This window comes from Phocoena phocoena, chromosome 12, assembly GCF_963924675.1.
Source record: "Phocoena phocoena chromosome 12, mPhoPho1.1, whole genome shotgun sequence".
Taxonomy (NCBI): Eukaryota; Metazoa; Chordata; class Mammalia; order Artiodactyla; family Phocoenidae; genus Phocoena; species Phocoena phocoena.
In genome coordinates this window covers 72,201,731-72,221,076 of record NC_089230.1, presented here as the reverse complement: position 1 = coordinate 72,221,076, position 19,346 = coordinate 72,201,731, and positions in this window count along the sequence as shown.

Here is a 19,346-nt window from a genome sequence, read left to right as displayed (position 1 = left end):
CCATCTGAATAAAGTGTAAAAACCAGAAACACAGGACAGGCCATGGAGAACAGGGAGCCGTGTTATGCTGATGGGCGGGATGTAAATTGCCAACAGACACTCTGGAGATGTTCATGGTGTATCCTGAAACATCTAAAAAACAAAGCTACAGAGCCTAGGGCACTTCCACTTTTGGCCCTATAGCTTAGGAAAATTAAAATCAACAAGACACAGCCAACACAAAATTTAGGGCTGCTGTGTTTACAAGAACCTCGAGTCCAGTACAAATTAAATATCCCAGAAAGAAAAAAATGGATAAAGAAGTTGTGCTACTTACGTACAACGGAATATCACTCAGCAGTGAAATCAATGTCATCAGGCCTGTAGCAGCAAATTGAGTGGATTTAATTATGATGATTCTAAGAGAAATATGTCACACAAAGAAAGATAATTATCATAAGATATCACTAATAGAGGGAGTGTAAACTTGGCTACACATAAACTGAATTACAAAACCGAACAGAGTCTCACATTTAGATAAAAACCTTATGCTTGCTTAAGGGGAAAGTTGAGTTGGGCTGCTGTATTAAAACAGATTGAAATTAGCACACATACCATTCCATAAGCCAAATACGTAATAAACAAGACCTACTCTTTGCTCAACGAAATAGACTCATCCATGGTGTATCACCTCACACCTATTAGAATGGGCATCATCAGAAAATCTACAAACAACAAATGCTGGAAACGGTGTGGAGATAAGGAATCCTCTTCCACTATTGTTGGGAACGTAAATTGATACAGTCACTGTGGAGAACATTATGGAGTTTCTTATAAAACTAAGAATAGAATTACCATATGATACAGCAATCCCTCTACTGGGCATATACCCAGACAAAACCATAAATCAAAAAGAGACATTCACCACAATGTTCATTGCATCACTATTTACACTATCCAGGAAATGGAAGCAACCTAAATGCCCACAGACAGACGAATGCATAAAGATGTGGTACATATATAAAATGGAATATTACTAAGCCATAAAAAGGAATGAAATTGGGACATTTGTAGAGACGTTGATGGATCTAGAGACTGTCATACAGAGTGAAGTAAGTCAGAAAGAGAAAAACAAATCTTGTATATTAATGCATATATGTGGAACCTAGAAAAATTGTACAGATGAACCGTTTTGCAAGGCAGAAATAGAGCAATACATGTATACAACAAACGTATGGACAACAAGGGGGGAAAGCTGTTGGGGATGGTGGTGGGAGGAGTTGAGATATTGGGATTGGTATGTATACATTTATATGTATAAAGTAGATAACCAAAAACAACCTGCTGTATAAAAATATAAAATTAAATTCAAAATAAAAAAATAAAATTAAAAAAAGTAAAACAGAAAAATATTCTTCCCTTCACATACATGTATTTATATGAATAAATTATTTCCATGCTTATATCTGTAAATACACAAAAGAGGAATAAAATCTACCTTGAACCAAAAACGAAAAAAAGATAAAAAAGAACAGAACCCACCAGTTACACAGAGGAAAACCGTTTCAGGGCACTTGCTCCAATTGCAAACAATTCTGAAGTTGGTCAGTGGTGGGGAATCATCTCCCATTCAGCCAGCATGCTCCTCGCAACAAGCGTCCTCACTGCAAAGCTGGTGGACCGTGCCGAGGTATCTGTGAGTAAACGTGGGCCGAGCCCCAGGCCAGCTGCTGCTGAAATGTTCCCACCCTTCCAAGGCTAAACACCTGAATATGTACAAGGACTTGAAAACCTAGAGGAAGGGCCATGGAGCCACATGAGGGACAGCATGCCAGCCGACTTGGTGCCTGCAGGCCAGCCAGGATGGTCCTGGCCCTGGGTGCTCTTCTGGAAGCTCTCCATTTCCCTGCCTGAGACACCACTGCTGTCCCGGCCCCCACTGCTTTCTTCCTTCCACACCTGTGCCCAGGGAGAAATTCCAGCGGCAGGTGTGGGTGACACATCCTCTTCTTTAGCAGGTAGCATCTTGGCAACTGCTGCAGAAAGTCCAGCAGAGCCCCACTCACACTGGGACACCCACAAAGCCGTGGCCTCTCACTCCCTCCCACCAGCCCAGCCCCGAGACTGCTGACAGGGCAGAGAAAATGGCGTCAGGCACAGCTGCAGGGGCTCTTGCTGCCTGGAGCGGTGTTTATATTGATCTCAACCCAGGCACACCTGGGGAGGGCTGGCCGGCACGGTCAGGCTTCCCAAGGCAGCCAATAATCACCCCTCAGGGGCTCACAGTTGCTGAAAATGGAACTTGCTGAATTGGCCAGGTCCAAGGAACAGGTGTGGGCTCCTGAGAGTCAGGATAGACAAGGGGCTGCAGCTCTGGCTTGTTTTCTAATTATATTATCTGGCCCATGAGTGGGAGACAACTTCAAGAAAACCCTCTCCTAATGAGAGGAACCCAGGAGTCAGGGAGAGGAGGGGTGGGTGGTGGTTGGAGACAGAGGCCTGGTGCCCCGGGTGCAGTGGAAGTCTCTGGAAGACCAGGTGGAGGAGGCCGCACAGAGTGATGCCCAGGGTCACAGACCTGTCAGAGCTGCTGTTTGTTAGTTCAAGTCCTGCTCTGAGGTGCTCTGTGTCAGATCTGAGCGACAGGTGAGCTGGGAGTGCTCTGCAATGAGGGCTATGTGCACGGTTCCTGTGTGCCCAGCCCTGCCAAGGTACCTGCAAGGGTAGCTCTGTATCCTGGGAGGGGCCTGACCACGGGAGCCCCATGGACTGCAGAGGACCTGCCCAGGGAATCCCATATCCTGGGAGGGGCCTGAACACGAGAGCCCCGTGGGCTGGGGTGGGGGTAGGGTACCTGCCCAGGTGAGCTCCATATCCTGGGATTGGCCTGACCTCGAGAGCCCCATGGGCTGCTGGAGTCCTGGTAAAGGATGTCAGGACAGTCAGTGAAGCCACTGAGGATATACCTCCAGTAGTTCCTAAATCCTACACCCTGCTGGTCATTCTACCAACCACCAGGACTTGGTATTCTGTATTAGTCTTCACTGATGCCTTCTTTTGTATTCCATTAGTCCCAGAGTCACAAGAAATTTTGGCTTGTGAGTGACAGGACTCAACATACAACTAAAACAATACTTCCAGGCTGTCTTGCCCCAAGGGTTCAAAAATTCCCACACCATCTTTGGGGAAAGCTCAGCTAAAGACCTAAAAGTTCTACCTCTGGAAAAGGAAACACTCCTTCAATATTCAGACGACATTCTGATCGCCAGCCCTACTAAGGAGGCCTCAGAACTACCAAGCCAATAAAGGATAGAAGTTGTCCACGAAAAAGCTCAAGTATCACAGACTACGGTGACCTGCCTGGGCTTCATTCTCACAGAAGGTCGGAGAAGCCCATCCCAGGAAAGGGAAGAAACAATTTACAGCCTTACCCCTTTCTGAAACTAGAAGACAGCTTAGGGGTTCCTGGGGAAGCCAGGGTTTCCTGCCTCTGGATCCCTAACTACAGTCTACTAGCTGGGCCTCTATATGAAACACTGAAAGGAAAAGATGATGATCCTTTTGAATAGAATCCAGAAGTGGCCTTTCAAGAATGGAAAGAGCAGTCAATTCAGACCCTTGCCCTGGAACTCCCTAATTTAGCTAAACCCTTTTACCTTTACATTCCTGGTGAAAGGTGAATCGCCATTGGAGTATTAGTGCAAAAACTGGGACCACTTGAAATGGAACAATGCAAGAATGCCATCCAGGTAGGATAAACTATGGTCACCAAGGGGCTTGGCCCACCGCCACATCTGGCCAAGATACTGGTGGTATCTGAAAACCTGGAAATCAGCAGCCCAAAAGGCCACCTCCCTTCTAAGGGAAACGGACCCCACGTGGTGATCCTAATCCCCAACCATGCCCTGAAGTTGCAGGGTTTGCTCCGTGGGCACACTGACCTCGATTGAGGAGGCCCTCCAACTCCAACCTCCAGAGAGATAACCGGGGGCAACGGGACACCATGACGACCCGTGTGACCATCACTTGACCTGGAGTTTCTCTCATAAAACAACAAGAGTGTGTCCCAAAAGAGTAGACTACTGCTTGCAGTACTTACTGTACCCAGAGGGGAGCTAATAATCTTGGCGGGGGAACCGTATATCATGCTGTCACCATAGAAAAGCCTACAGACCCCCTGATGATGGTGGCCAATAAGACCAGCTGGACTCCTGTTTACTTCCAAAGGCTCTTGACTCAGTGACCATCATGATCCTTCATCACCACTGACCCTGGACTGTCTGGGAGCTGAGCGGGCAGGATCCTGACACCTGGTGCTGTTTTTACGTTAATTCAGGGGCCTAAAGGAAGAAAGCGCAGACTGTTGGTCAGAGCATCTAGGCTGGCAGAAACGGTCAGTCAGAGCATCTAGGCTGGCAGAAACGGTCAGCCTAAGGTGGCCGAACAAATGTGGGGCGGAGTGAAACTGGACCTCACAGCGCCACTGCACATCTCCTTTCTGGACCCTTAAAGGTCATTAGAATCTATAACACTTCCAATACTGGTGCTCAGGTGGACGAGCAGGGAGGCAGGAGGCCTGGGGACAATCAACGTCACCTGGAGGCTGCTGGGGAGAAGTTCTGACCCTCGCCCACGGGTATGAAGCCTCCTAACTCAGCACTCAGCAGTTACAGAAGAAGGGTCTGCACCCGCAGCACTCCAAGAATGAGGAAAGGGACAAAAGGCAGAAGAGAAGTTTGTCCCAGGCAAAGCCCCTTAAAAATGCCTGGGAGATAAAAATAGAATCTGGGCAATAAAATAAAGTCTAACCATTTTTATCCTTTGTGCTTTGTCTAATTTCAGGTGCTCCTAGTGTCCCGCATACAGAGGTTCCACACCCGGCACTTCAGACCAGATTTCCTAGAGCAGAATGGCTCGATGACACTTCAGCTCCTGGGGCCCAGTTCAGACTCCGTGACATAGAGCCTGAGCTGCAGCCAACCAGGTCCTCGAGAGCTCAGCCCCCTCCCTCCCAGTGACTCTGACAGGATCTCTACACAGCAGCCCAGCCCACAGCCCACAGGGTAGCACCTCTCCATTCTCTGATCAAAATATAAAGTTTCCTTTGCTTTTGAACCAAACTCAGTCTCGATCTATTGGCTCCAATGACACTGGGCAGGGGGACACTTGTTGGCGTCCACTCTGGAGGATCAGTAACAGAAATTGAGAACATTGTAACTTCAATGAACAGATGTGTGAGCCAAACTGTAATTAACATAGAACAGTGTATAAGGCTCGGGTAAAATAAGATGTTTCTAACACTTCCATTTGATATTTCCATCACTTTCTTATAAGCAAGTTCAGTGAAAAGGTTTGTCTTCTTTGTCAGGTCAATATTAGAGAAACAAAGTGATTTCTTTCCAAGGATGTACATCTAATAATCTTGGTTAAAGCTTCAATCTTGTTTTAAATGCTTTTGCATTGAAAATGATACCTCTCTTTCAGCTCCCCCATTTCTGAGAAGCATAAAATCTTATAATTTATTATTACCAAAGGGAAATGGTAGGAGGAGGGATAAATTAACAGTTTGGGATTAACACATACACACTGCTATGTATGAAATCATCAGCAAGGAACTACTGTATAGCACAGGGAACTACACTCAATATTTTGCAATAACCTATAAGGGGAAATGATCTGAAAAAGAATAGATATTTTTATTGACATCATCCATCAATGACAGTAAAAATGGAATCTAAGGGAAGACAGTGGTGAGTGCTTCTGACCCTGAAGACTTCAATCATCTAAAGTTTGGACTCTGCCTACTTCCCAAGGCCCTTAATGAACATATGTGTAGCCGTAGCTTAAAAAATTCCCCAGTTTGGGTTGCGGAGAGACACTGATATTTAAAATCCCCTGGTGTTCTCCTCACATGAATGGGACCCTTCCTACACCTAAAACATGCCTGTCACACCCAGAGGATGGTATACCGTCTGATCGGGAAAAGTTTGGAAAAGGCATCTCATCTCCTCATCTCTTGGTGCTAGGGTTCACCACTCCAGCGTCTTTACTAACAGTCTCCCCACTTGGAGATGTCAGCACTGTCAACATCCTGTTGCATACAGTTTGAAATTTGTCCAGAGGAGGAAGCAGAAGGAGGAGGAACAATGAGAGACAAGTCCTAGGTGTTCGGACAGGCACATGCCACTCTAATTTCCAATCAGGAAGACGAATTGACCAAAGGCTAGGGTTGCCCATGGAAACAGAATAGGGCTTGAGGAATCCTGATGCTTTGTGGCCAGTTCCCATAAACACAAGTTGGAAAATGGAACTCAGGGGCACTAAAATTCACGAAACTGCAGAATTGAAAATATCTATCACTGAAAAATGTCTTGAGGAAAGTCAGAGAAAAGGACTTGTAAGCAACGGAGAATGGCAGGAAAGGGATTGGAAGAGGTAGAAAGGACTCGCCATTAAGCACAAGAAAAGGGGCTGAACATTGCCAACATTGCAGTTGGCCAAAAAGGGTGTATGCGTCTTTTTCTGTATATATTCAAGAAAAGGGCATACACTTTTTTAGTCAACCAAACAGGTGGGCACTGGAAATCAATACTACAAAACATATCACTTTGCATCAGTCAGAAGAGCCGTCCTCATAAAGTGTAAACACCAGAAATGCAGGACAGGGCAAGGAGAAAAGGGAGCCCTGTGAGTCTTATAGTGGAAATGTATATTGCCAACGGTCACTCTGGATAAGTCTATTGTGTTTACTAAAGCATGTAAAAAATGAGCTACCGAGCACAGGGCACTTGCACTCATGGACGTATATCTTGGGAAAAACAAAAATCGAGAGGACACAGGCACCCCAATGTTTACCACCTCTCTGTTTAAAAGATCCTCGACTAGGATATAACTTAAAGTATCTGCAGAGAAAAAACGGACAGAGATGTGGTGCTTATGTAGAGTGGAATATTACTCAGCCTGGAAATCAATGAAATACGGCCAGTTATAACAACTCAAGAGGAGTTACGTGTGATCATTCGAAGTCACATAATTCAAAAAGAAAAAGACATAAGATATCACTAATACATGGAATGTTAACATGGCTACACATGAACTGAATTACAAAAGAGAAGAGGGTTTCAAATTAAGAAAACCAACTTATGCTTCCTTAAGGGGAAAGGTGAGTTGGGGTGCTGCATAAAACCAGAGATTGAAATTAGCACAGATACCATTCCATAAGCCAAATATGTAATAGTCAAGACCTACTCCTTGCTCAACGAAATGGACTCCACACGCCATATTCAATGCCTAAGAATATACCGGATTAGTAAGAATCTTAGAACCCATGGACTTATATGTCTCCGTAACAGAATCAGGCTCGTGTACAGCGGCATAAACGAAGCAGTGAAAATCCGATAAATCCCATTATTAAAATAAATTTCAAAAACAAAACACAATGACAGTGAAATAGGAAGCAATTCTTAAATAATTCACTCAGGGCACGTGATGCAACCTGGATTTACCACATCTACACCCAGAGCTGGTTGAGACATAAGGCTGGACACTTCAGGCTGATAGCACTGGTGAGTTTCGGTGAGCAAATGCAGACCCTTTGAAGTCATACTGCATGGTACCCATTCCATGGGTCCCAACTCTCCAGGTCCAAGGCATTCTTCCTCCAGCTAAAACATGCATGGGAAACCCAGAGTATCGTCCACCGTGTGATTGGGAAACGATTTAGAATGCATCTCAGTTTTCGTATCCTGGTCCTCGGGTTCACCATTCCAGATGCTTTACTAACACTCTCCCCGCTTGGAGAGTCAGTGCCTTTAACCTCCTGTTTGGCACAGCTTGCCATTTTTGTGCAAGATGAACAGGAATAGGGAGAACCAGTGAGAGACTAGCTGTAGGTGTCTGCACGGGCAAATGTAACGCTCATTGCCCACCAGGAAGAGGAATTAAACAAAGGCTCAGTGTGCCCTGCTGGAAACAGATTAGGGCCTGAAGCAATCCTGCGGTTTTGTGCCCAGCTCACAAGAAAGCGAGTTGAAGAAAGGAGCTCAGGGGCACTGTACTTCACAAACCTGCAGAGTTATAAATGACAGCTATCCTCCAAAAATATATTGAAGTAAGCCTGCGAAGGGGACTTGAAAGCGGGGCAGAATTTCAGGAAAACGATTGCAGGGGGTAGACTGGAATTGCCCTGAAAGCATAGGAAAAGAGGCAGAACGTCGACAATGATGCACTTGGCCAAAAAGAGCGTATGCGTTTTTTCCTGAATATATTCAGGAAAAAACGCATACGCCCTTTTTGGCCAACCAAGCAAGCCTGTAAAGGAAATCTGTACTACAATGAAGTCTCACTGCCCCCCGGGCAAAAAGGCCATCTGAAAAAAGTGTAAAATCCAGAAAGGTAGGACAGGATATGGAGAACAGGGAGCCTTGTTATGCTGATTGGCAGGATGTAAATTGCCAGCAGCCACCCTGGAGAAGTGTATGGTGTTTCCTGAAACACGTAAGAAACAAAGCAACACAGCCTATGGCATTTCCACTTATGGTCCTATAGCTTACGGAAATTAAAATCAAAAACAGACAGCCACCCCAATATTTGGGACGGCTGTGTTCACAAGAAGCTCGTCTACATTATCAGGTAAATATCCCAGAAAACAAAAAATGGATAAAGAATTTGTGGCACGTACGTACAATGCAATATCACTCAGCAATGGAATCTGTGTCATCAGGCCCGTAGCGGCATAGTGAGTGGATGCAGGTACGGTGATTCTACGTGAACTACGTCACACAGAAAAAGAAACATCATAAGATATCACTAATACACGGAATGTAAACTTGACTACACATGAACTGAATTACAAAACAGAACAGGGTCTCAAATTTAGAAAACCAACTAGTGCTTGCTTATGGGGAAAGGTGCCTTTGGGTGCTGCATAAAACCAGAGACTGAAATTAGCACAGATAACTTTCAATAAGCCAAATATGTAATAGACAAGACCTACTCCTTGCTCAACGAAATAGACCCAACACCACATAATCAACGCCTAGGAATATACCTGACTAGGAAGAATCTTAAAACCCATGGATATATATGTCTCCATAAGAGAACCAAGCGTGTGTACAGCAGCCGAAACGCAGCAGTGAAAATCCGATAAATCCCATTATCAAAATAAATTTCCAAAACAAAACACAAAGACAGTGAAATAGAGAGCAATTCTTAAATAATTCACTCAGGGCATGTGATGCAACCGGGATTGACCACATCTACACCCAGAGCTGGTTGAGACATAAGGCTGGACACTTCAGGCTCATAGCATTGGTGAGTTTCGGTGAGCAAATGCAGACCCTTTGAAGTCATACTGCATGGTACCCATTCCATGGGTCCCAACTCTCCAGGTTCAAGGGATTCTTCCTCCAGCTAAAACATGCATGGGACACCAGAGTATCGTCCACTGTGTGATTGGGAAACGATTTAAAATGCATCTCAGTTTTCGTATCCTGGTCCTCGGGTTCACCATTCCAGATGCTTTACTAACACTCTCCCCGCTTGGAGAGTCAGTGCCTTTAACCTCCTCTTTGGCACAGCTTGCAATTTCTGTGCAAGATGAACAGGAATAGGGAGAACCAATGAGAGACTAGCTGTAGGTGTCTGCACGGGCAAATGTAACGCTCATTGCCCACCAGGAAGAGGAATTAAATAAAGGCTCAGTGTGCCCTGCTGGAAACAGATTAGGGCCTGAAGCAATCCTGCGGTTTTGTGCCCAGCTCACAAGAAAGCGAGTTGAAGAACGGAGCTCAGAGGCACTGTAATTCACAAACCTGCAGAGTTATAAATGACAGCTATCCTCCAAAAATATATTGAAGTAAGCCTGCAAAAGGGACTTGAAAGCGGGGCAGAATTTCAGGAAAACGATTGCAGGGGGTAGACTGGAATTGCCCTGTAAGCATAGGAAAAGAGGCAGAACGTCGACAATGATGCACTTGGCCAAAAAGGGCGTATGCGTTTTTTCCTGAATATATTCAGGAAAAAACGCATACGCCCTTTTTGGCCAACCAAGCAAGCCTGTAAAGGAAATCTGCACTACAATGAAATCTCACTGCCACCCCGGGCAAAAGGGCCATCTGAAAAAAGTGTAAAATCCTGAAAGGTAGGACAGGATATGGAGAACAGGGAGCCTTGTTATGCTGATTGGCAGGATGTAAATTGCCAGCAGCCACCCTGGAGAAGTGTATGGTGTTTCCTGAAACACGTAAGAAACAAAGCAACACAGCCTATGGCACTTCCACTTATGGTCCTATAGCTTACGGAAATTAAAATCAAAAACAGACAGCCACCCCAATATTTGGGACGGCTGTGTTCACAAGAAGCTCGTCTACAGTATCAGGTAAATATCCCAGAAAGCAAAAAATGGATAAAGAAATTGTGGCACGTACGTACAATGCAATATCACTCAGCAATGAAATCTGTGTCATCAGGCCCGTAGCGGCATAGTGATTGGATGCAGGTACGGTGATTCTACGTAAACTACGTCACACAGAAAAAGAAACATCATAAGATATCACTAATACACGGAATGTAAACTTGACTACACATGAACTGAATTACAAAAAAGAACAGGGTCTCAAATTTAGAAAACCAAATAGTGCTTGCTTATGGGGAAAGGTGCCTTGGGGTGCTGCATAAAACCAGAGACTGAAATTAGCACAGATAACTTTGCATAAGCCAAATATGTAATAGACAAGACCTACTCCTTGCTCAACGAAATGGACCCAACACCACATATTCAACCCCTAAGAATATACCTGACTAGGAAGAATCTTAAAACCCATGGATATATATGTCTCCATAAGAGAATCAAGCGTGTGTACAGCGGCCGAAACGCAGCAGTGAAAATCCGATAAATCCAATTATCAAAATAAATTTCGAAAACAAAACACAAAGACAGTGAAATAGAGAGCAATTCTTAAATAATTCACTCAGGGCATGTGATGCAACCGGGATTTAATACATCTACACCCAGAGCTGGTTGAGACATAAGGCTGGAAACTTCAGGCTGATAGCATTGGTGAGTTTCGGTGAGCAAATGCAGACCCTTTTAAGTCATACTGCATGGTACCCATTCCATGGGTCCCAACTCTCCAGGTTCAAGGGAATCTTCCTCCAGCTAAAACATGCATGGGAAACCCAGAGTATCGTCCACCGTGTGATTGGGAAATGATTTAAAATGCATCTCAGTTTTCGTTTCCTGGTCCTCGGGTTCACCATTCCAGATGCTTTACTAACACTCTCCCCGCTTTGAGAGTCAGTGCCTTTAACCTCCTGTTTCGCACATCTTGCAATTTCTGTGCAAGATGAACAGGAATAGGGAGAACCAATGAGAGACCAGCTGTAGGTGTCTGCACGGGCAAATGTAACGCTCATTGCCCACCAGGAAGAGGAATTAAACAAAGGCTCAGTGTGCCCTGCTGGAAACAGATTAGGGCCTGAAGCAATCCTGCGGTTTTGTGCCCAGCTCACAAGAAAGCGAGTTGAAGAAAGGAGCTCAGGGGCACTGTAATTCACAAACCTGCAGAGTTATAAATGACAGCTATCCTCCAAAATATATTGAAGTAAGCCTGCGAAGGGGACTTGAAAGCGGGGCTGAATTTCAGGAAAACGATTGCAGGGGGTAGACAGGAATTGCGCTGAAAGCATAGGAAAAGAGGCACAACGTCGACAATGATGCACTTGGCCAAAAAGGGCATATGCGTTTTTTCCTGAATATATTCAGGAAAAAAGGCATACGCCCTTTTTGGCCAACCAAGCAAGCCTGTAAAGGAAATCTGCACTACAATGAAATCTCACTGCCCCCATGGGCAAAAGGGCCATCTGAAAAAAGTGTAAAATCCAGAAAGGTAGGACAGGATATGGAGAACAGGGAGCCTTGTTATGCTGATTGGCAGGATGTAAATTGCCAGCAGCCACCCTGGAGAAGTGTATGGTGTTTCCTGAAACACGTACGAAACAAACCAACACAGCCTATGGCACTTCCACTTATGTTCCTATAGCTTACGGAAATTAAAATCAAAAACAGACAGCCACCCCAATATTTGGGACGGCTGTGTTCACAAGAAGCTCGTCTACAGTATCAGGTAAATATCCCAGAAAGCAAAAAATGGATAAAGAAGTTGTGGCACGTACGTGCAATGCAATATCACTCAGCAATGAAATCTGTGTCATCAGGCCCGTAGCAGCATAGTAAGTGCATGCAGGTACGGTGATTCTACGTGAACTACGTCACATAGAAAAAGAAACATCATAAGATATCTCTAATACACGGAATGTAAACTTGACTACACATGAACTGAATTACAAAACAGAACAGGGTCTCAAATTTAGAAAACCAACTAGTGCTTGCTTATGGGGAAAGGTGCCTTGGGGTGCTGCATAAAACCAGAGACTGAAATTAGCACAGATAACTTTCCATAAGCCAAATATGTAATAGACAAGACCTACTCCTTGCTCAACGAAATGGACCCAACACGACATATTCAACGCCTAGGAATATACCTGACTAGGAAGAATCTTAAAACCCATGGATATATATGTCTCCGTAAGAGAATCAAGCGTGTGTACAGCGGGCGAAACGCAGCAGTGAAAATCCGATAAATCCCATTATCAAAATAAATTTCGAAAACAAAACACAAAGACAGTGAAATAGAGAGCAATTCTTAAATAATTCACTCAGGGCATGTGATGCAAACGGGATTGACCACATCTACACCCAGAGCTGGTTGAGACATAAGGCTGGACACTTCAGGCTGATAGCATTGGTGAGTTTCGGTGAGCAAATGCAGACCCTTTGAAGTCATACTGCATGGTACCCATTCCATGGGTCCCAACTCTCCAGGTTCAAGGGAATCTTCCTCCAGCTAAAACATGCATGGGAAACCCAGAGTATCGTCCACCGTGTGATTGGGAAACGATTTAAAATGCATCTCAGTTTTCGTATCCTGGTCCTCGGGTTCACCATTCCAGATGCTTTACTAACACTCTCCCCGCTTGGAGAGTCAGTGCCTTTAACCTCCTGTTTGGCACAGCTTGCCATTTCTGTGCAAGATGAACAGGAATAGGGAGAACCAATGAGAGACTAGCTGTAGGTGTCTGCACGGGCAAATGTAACCCTCATTGCCGACCAGGAAGAGGAATTAAACAAAGGCTCAGTGTGCCCTGCTGGAAACAGATTAGGGCCTGAAGCAATCCTGCGGTTTTGTGCCCAGCTCACAAGAAAGCGAGTTGAAGAAAGGAGCTCAGGGGCACTGTACTTCACAAACCTGCAGAGTTATAAATGACAGCTATCCTCCAAAAATATATTGAAGTAAGCCTGCGAAGGGGACTTGAAAGCGGGGCTGAATTTCAGGAAAACGATTGCAGGGGGTAGACTGGAATTGCCCTGAAAGCATAGGAAAAGAGGCACAACGTCGACAATGATGCACTTGGCCAAAAAGGGCGTATGCGTTTTTTCCTGAATATATTCAGGAAAAAACGCATACGCCCTTTTTGGCCAACCAAGCAAGCTTGTAAAGGTAATCTGCACTACAATGAAATCTCACTGCCCCCCCGGGCAAAAGGGCCATCTGAAAAAAGTGTAAAATCCAGAAAGGTAGGACAGGATATGGAGAACAGGGAGCCTTGTTATGCTGATTGTCAGGATGTAAATTGCCAGCAGCCACCCTGGAGAAGTGTATGGTGTTTCCTGAAACACGTAAGAAACAAAGCAACACAGCCTATGGCACTTCCACTTATGGTCCCATAGCTTACGGAAATTAAAATCAAAAACAGACAGCCACCCCAATATTTGGGACGGCTGTGTTCACAAGAAGCTCGTCTACAGTATCAGGTAAATATCCCAGAAAGCAAAAAATGGATAAAGAATTTGTGGCACGTACGTGCAATGCAATATCACTCAGCAATGAAATCTGTGTCATCAGGCCCGTAGCGGCATAGTAAGTGGATGCAGGTACGGTGATTCTACGTGAACTACGTCACACAGAAAAAGAAACATCATAAGATATCACTAATACACGGAATTTAAACTTGACTACACATGAACTGAATTACAAAACAGAACAGGGTCTCAAATTTAGAAAACCAACTAGTGCTTGCTTATGGGGAAAGGTGCGTTGGGGTGCTGCATAAAACCAGAGACTGAAATTAGCACAGATAACATTCCATAAGCCAAATATGTAAGAGACAAGACCTACTCCTTGCTCAACGAAATGGACTCAACACCACATATTCAATGCCTAGGAATATACCTGACTAGGAAGAATCTTAAAACCCATGGATATATATGTCTCCGTAAGAGAATCAAGCGTGTGTACAGCGGCGGAAAAGCAGCAGTGAAAATCCGATAAATCCCGTTATCAAAATAAATTTCGAAAACAAAACACAAAGACAGTGAAATAGAGAGCAATTCTTAAATAATTCATTCAGGGCATGTGATGCAACCGGGATTGACCACATCTACACCCAAAGCTGGTTGAGACATAAGGCTGGACACTTCAGGCTGATAGCACTGGTGAGTTTCGGTGAGCAAATGCAGACCCTTTGAAGTCATACTGCATGGTACCCATTCCATGGGTCCCAACTCTCCAGGTTCAAGGCATTTTTCCTCCAGCTAAAACATGCATGGGAAACCCAGAGTATCGTCCACCGTGTGATTGGGAAACAATTTAAAATGCATCTCAGTTTTCGTATCCTGGTCCTCGGGTTCACCATTCCAGATGCTTTACTAACACTCTCCCCGCTTGGAGAGTCAGTGCCTTTAACCTCCTCTTTGGCACAGCTTGCAATTTCTGTGCAAGATGAACAGGAATAGGGAGAACCAATGAGAGACTAGCTGTAGGTTTCTGCACGGGCAAATGTAACGCTCATTGCCCACCAGGAAGAGGAATTAAACAAAGGCTCAGTGTGCCCTGCTGGAAACAGATTAGGGCCTGAAGCAATCCTGCAGTTTTGTGCCCAGCTCACAAGAAAGCGAGTTGAAGAAAGGAGCTCAGGGGCACTGTACTTCACAAACCTGCAGAGTTATAAATGACAGCTATCCTCCAAAAATATATTGAAGTAAGTCTGCGAAGGGGACTTGAAAGCGGGGCTGAATTTCAGGAAAACGATTGCAGGGGGTAGACTGGAATTGCCCTGAAAGCATAGGAAAAGAGGCAGAACGTCGACAATGATGCACTTGGCCAAAAAGGGCGTATGCATTTTTTCCTGAATATATTCAGGAAAAAACGCATATGCCCTTTTTGGCCAACCAAGCAAGCCTGTAAAGAAATCTGCACTACAATGAAGTCTCACTGCCCCCCGGGCAAAAGGGCCATCTGAAAAATGTGTAAAATCCAGAAAGGTAGAACAGGATATGGAGAACAGGGAGCCTTGTTATGCAGATTGGCAGGATGTAAATTGCCAGCAGCCACCCTGGAGAAGTGTATGGTGTTTCCTGAAACACGTAAGAAACAAAGCAACACAGCCTATGGCACTTCCACTTATGGTCCTATAGCTTACGGAAATTAAAATCAAAAACAGACAGCCACCCCAATATTTGGGACGGCTGTGTTCACAAGAAGCTCGTCTACAGTATCAGGTAAATATCCCAGAAAGCAAAAAATGGATAATGAAGTTGTGTCACATACGTGCAATGCAATATCACTCAGCAATGAAATCTGTGTCATCAGGCCCGTAGCGGCATAGTAAGTGGATGCAGGTACGGTGATTCTACGTGAACTACGTCACACAGAAAAAGAAACATCATAAGATATCACTAATACACGGAATGTAAACTTGACTACACATGAACTGAATTACAAAAAAGAACAGGGTCTCAAATTTAGAAAACCAACTAGTGCTTGCTTATGGGGAAAGGTGCGTTGGGGTGCTGCATAAAACCAGAGACTGAAATTAGCAGAGATAACTTTCCATAAGCCAAATATGTAATAGACAAGACCTACTCCTTGCTCAACGAAATGGACTCAACACCACATATTCAACGCCTAGGAATATACCTGACTAGGAATAATCTTAAAACCCATGGATATATATGTCTCCGTAAGAGAATCAAGCGTGTGTACAGCGGCCGAAACGCAGCAGTGAAAATCCGATAAATCCCATTATCAAAATAAATTTAGAAAACAAAACACAAAGACAGTGAAATAGAAAGCAATTCTTAAATAATTCACTCAGGGCATGTGATGCAACCGGGATTGACCACATCTACACCCAGAGCTGGTTGAGACATAAGGCTGGACACTTCAGGCTCATAGCATTGGTGAGTTTTGGTGAGCAAATGCAGACCCTTTGAAGTCATACTGCATGGTACACATTCCATGGGTCCCAACTCTCCAGGTTCAAGGGATTCTCCCTCCAGCTAAAACATGCATGGGAAACCCAGAGTATCGTCCACCGTGTGATTGGGAAACGATTTAAAATGCATCTCAGTTTTCGTATCCTGGTCCTCGGGTTCACCATTCCAGATGCTTTACTAACACTCTCCCGGCTTGGAAGAGTCAGTGCCTTTAACCTCCTGTTTGGCACAGCTTGCAATTTCTGTGCAAGATGAACAGGAATAGGGAGAACCAATGAGAGACTAGCTGTAGGTGTCTGCACGGGCAAATATAATGCTCATTTCCCACCAGGAAGAGGAATTAACCAAACGCTTAGCATGCCCTGCTGGAAAGAGATTAGTGCCTGAAGCAATCCTGCGGTTTTGTGCCCAGCTAACAAGAAAGCGAGTTGAAGAAAGGAGCTCAGGGGCACTGTAATTCACAAACCTGCAGAGTTATAAATGACAGCTATCCTCCAAAAATATATTGAAGTAAGCCTGCGAAGGGGACTTGAAAGCGGGGCAGAGTTTCAGGAAAACCATTGCAGGGGGTAGACTGGAATTGCCCTGAAAGCATAGGAAAAGAGGCATAACGTCGACAATGATGACTTGGCCAAAAAGGGCGTATGCGTGTTTTCCTGAATATATTCAGGAAAAAACGCATACGCCCTTTTTGGCCAACCAAGCAAGCCTGTAAAGGAAATCTGCACTACAATGAAGTCTCACTGCCCCCGGGGCAAAAGGGCCATCTGAAAAAAGTGTAAAATCCTGAAAGGTAGGACAGGATATGGAGAACAGGGAGCCTTGTTATGCTGATTGGCAGGATGTAAATTGCCAGCAGCCACCCTGGAGAAGTGTATGGTGTTTCCTGAAACACGTAAGAAACAAAGCAACACAGCCTATGGCACTTCCACTTATGGTCCTATAGCTTACGGAAATTAAAATCAAAAACAGACAGCCACCCCAATATTTGGGACGGCTGTGTTCACAAGAAGCTCGTCTACAGTATCAGGTAAATATCCCAGAAAGCAAAAAATGGATAAAGAAGTTGTGGCACGTACGTACAATGCAATATCACTCAGCAATGAAATCTGGGTCATCAGGCCCGTAGCGGCATAGTGAGTGGATGCAGGTACGGTGATTCTACGTGAACTACGTCACACAGAAAAAGAAACATCATAAGATATCACTAATACACGGAATGTAAACTTGACTACACATGAACTGAATTACAAAACAGAACAGGGTCTCAAATTTAGAAAACCAACTAGTGCTTGCTTATGGGGAAAGGTGCGTTGGGGTGCTGCATAAAAGCAGAGACTGAAATTAGCACAGATAACATTCCATAAGCCAAATATGTAATAGACAAGACCTACTCCTTGCTCAACGAAATGGACCCAACACCACATATTCAACGCCTAGGAATATACCTGACTGCGAAGAATCTTAAAACCCATGGATTTATATGTCTCCGTAAGAGAATCAAGCATGTGTACAGCGGCATAAACACAGCGGTGAAAATCCGATAACTCCCATTATCAAAATAAATTTCAAAAACAAAACACAAAGACAGTGAAATAGAGAGCAATTCTTAAACAATTCACTCAGGGCATGTGATGCAACCGGGATTGACCACATCTACACCCACAGCTGGTTGAGACATAAGGCTGGACACTTCAGGCTGATAGCATTGGTGAGTTTCGGTCAGCAAATGCAGACCCTTTGAAGTCATACTGCATGGTAACCATTCCATGGGTCCCAACTCTCCAGGTTCAAGGGATTCTTCCTCCAGCTAAAACATGCATGGGAAACCCAGAGTATCGTCCACCCTGTGATTGGGAAACGATTTAAAATGCATCTCAGTTTTCGTATCCTGGTCCTCGGGTTCACCATTCCAGATGCTTTACTAACACTCTCCCCACTTGCAGAGTCAGTGCCTTTAACCTCCTCTTTGGCACAGCTTGCAATTTTTGTGCAAGATGAACAGGAATAGGGAGAACCAATGAGAGACTAGCTGTAGGTGTCTGCACGGGCAAATGTAACGCTCATTGCCCACCAGGAAGAGGAATTAAACAAAGGCTCAGTGTGCCCTGCTGGAAACAGATTAGGGCCTGAAGCAATCCTGCGGTTTTGTGCCCAGCTCACAAGAAAGAGAGTTGAAGAAAGGAGCTCAGGGGCACTGTAATTCACAAACCTGCAGAGTTATAAATGACAGCTATCCTCCAAAAATATATTGAAGTAAGCCTGCGAAGGGGACTTGAAATCGGGGCAGAATTTCAGGAAAACGATTGCAGGGGGTAGACTGGAATTGCCCTGAAAGCATAGGAAAAGAGGCAGAACGTCGACAATGATGCACTTGGCCAAAAAGGGCGTATGCGTTTTTTCCTGAATATATTCAGGAAAAAACGCATACGCCCTTTTTGGCCAACCAAGCAAGCCTGTAAACGAAATCTGCACTACAGTGAAGTCTCACTGCCCCCCGGGCAAAGGGGCAATCTGAAAAAAGTATAAAATCCAGAAAGGTAGGACAGGATATGGAGAACAGTGAGCCTTGTTATGCTGATTGGTAGGATGTAAATTGACAGCAGCCACCCTGGAGAAGTGTATGGTGTTTCCTGAAACACGTAAGAAACAAAGCAACACAGCCGATGGCACTTCCACTTATGGTCCTATAGCTTACGGAAATTAAAATCAAAAACAGACAGCCACCCCAATATTTGGGACGGCTGTGTTCACAAGAAGCTCGTCTACAGTATCAGGTAAATATCCCAAAAAGCAAAAAATGGATAAAGAAGTTGTGGCACGTACGTAAAATGCAATATCACTCAGCAATGAAATCTGTGTCATCAGGCCCTTAGCGGCATAGTGAGTGGATGCAGGTACGGTGATTCTACGTGAACTACGTCACACAGAAAAAGAAACATCATAAGTTATCACTAATACACGGAATGTGAACTTGACTACACATGAACTGAATTACAAAACAGAACAGGGTCTCAAATTTAGAAAACCA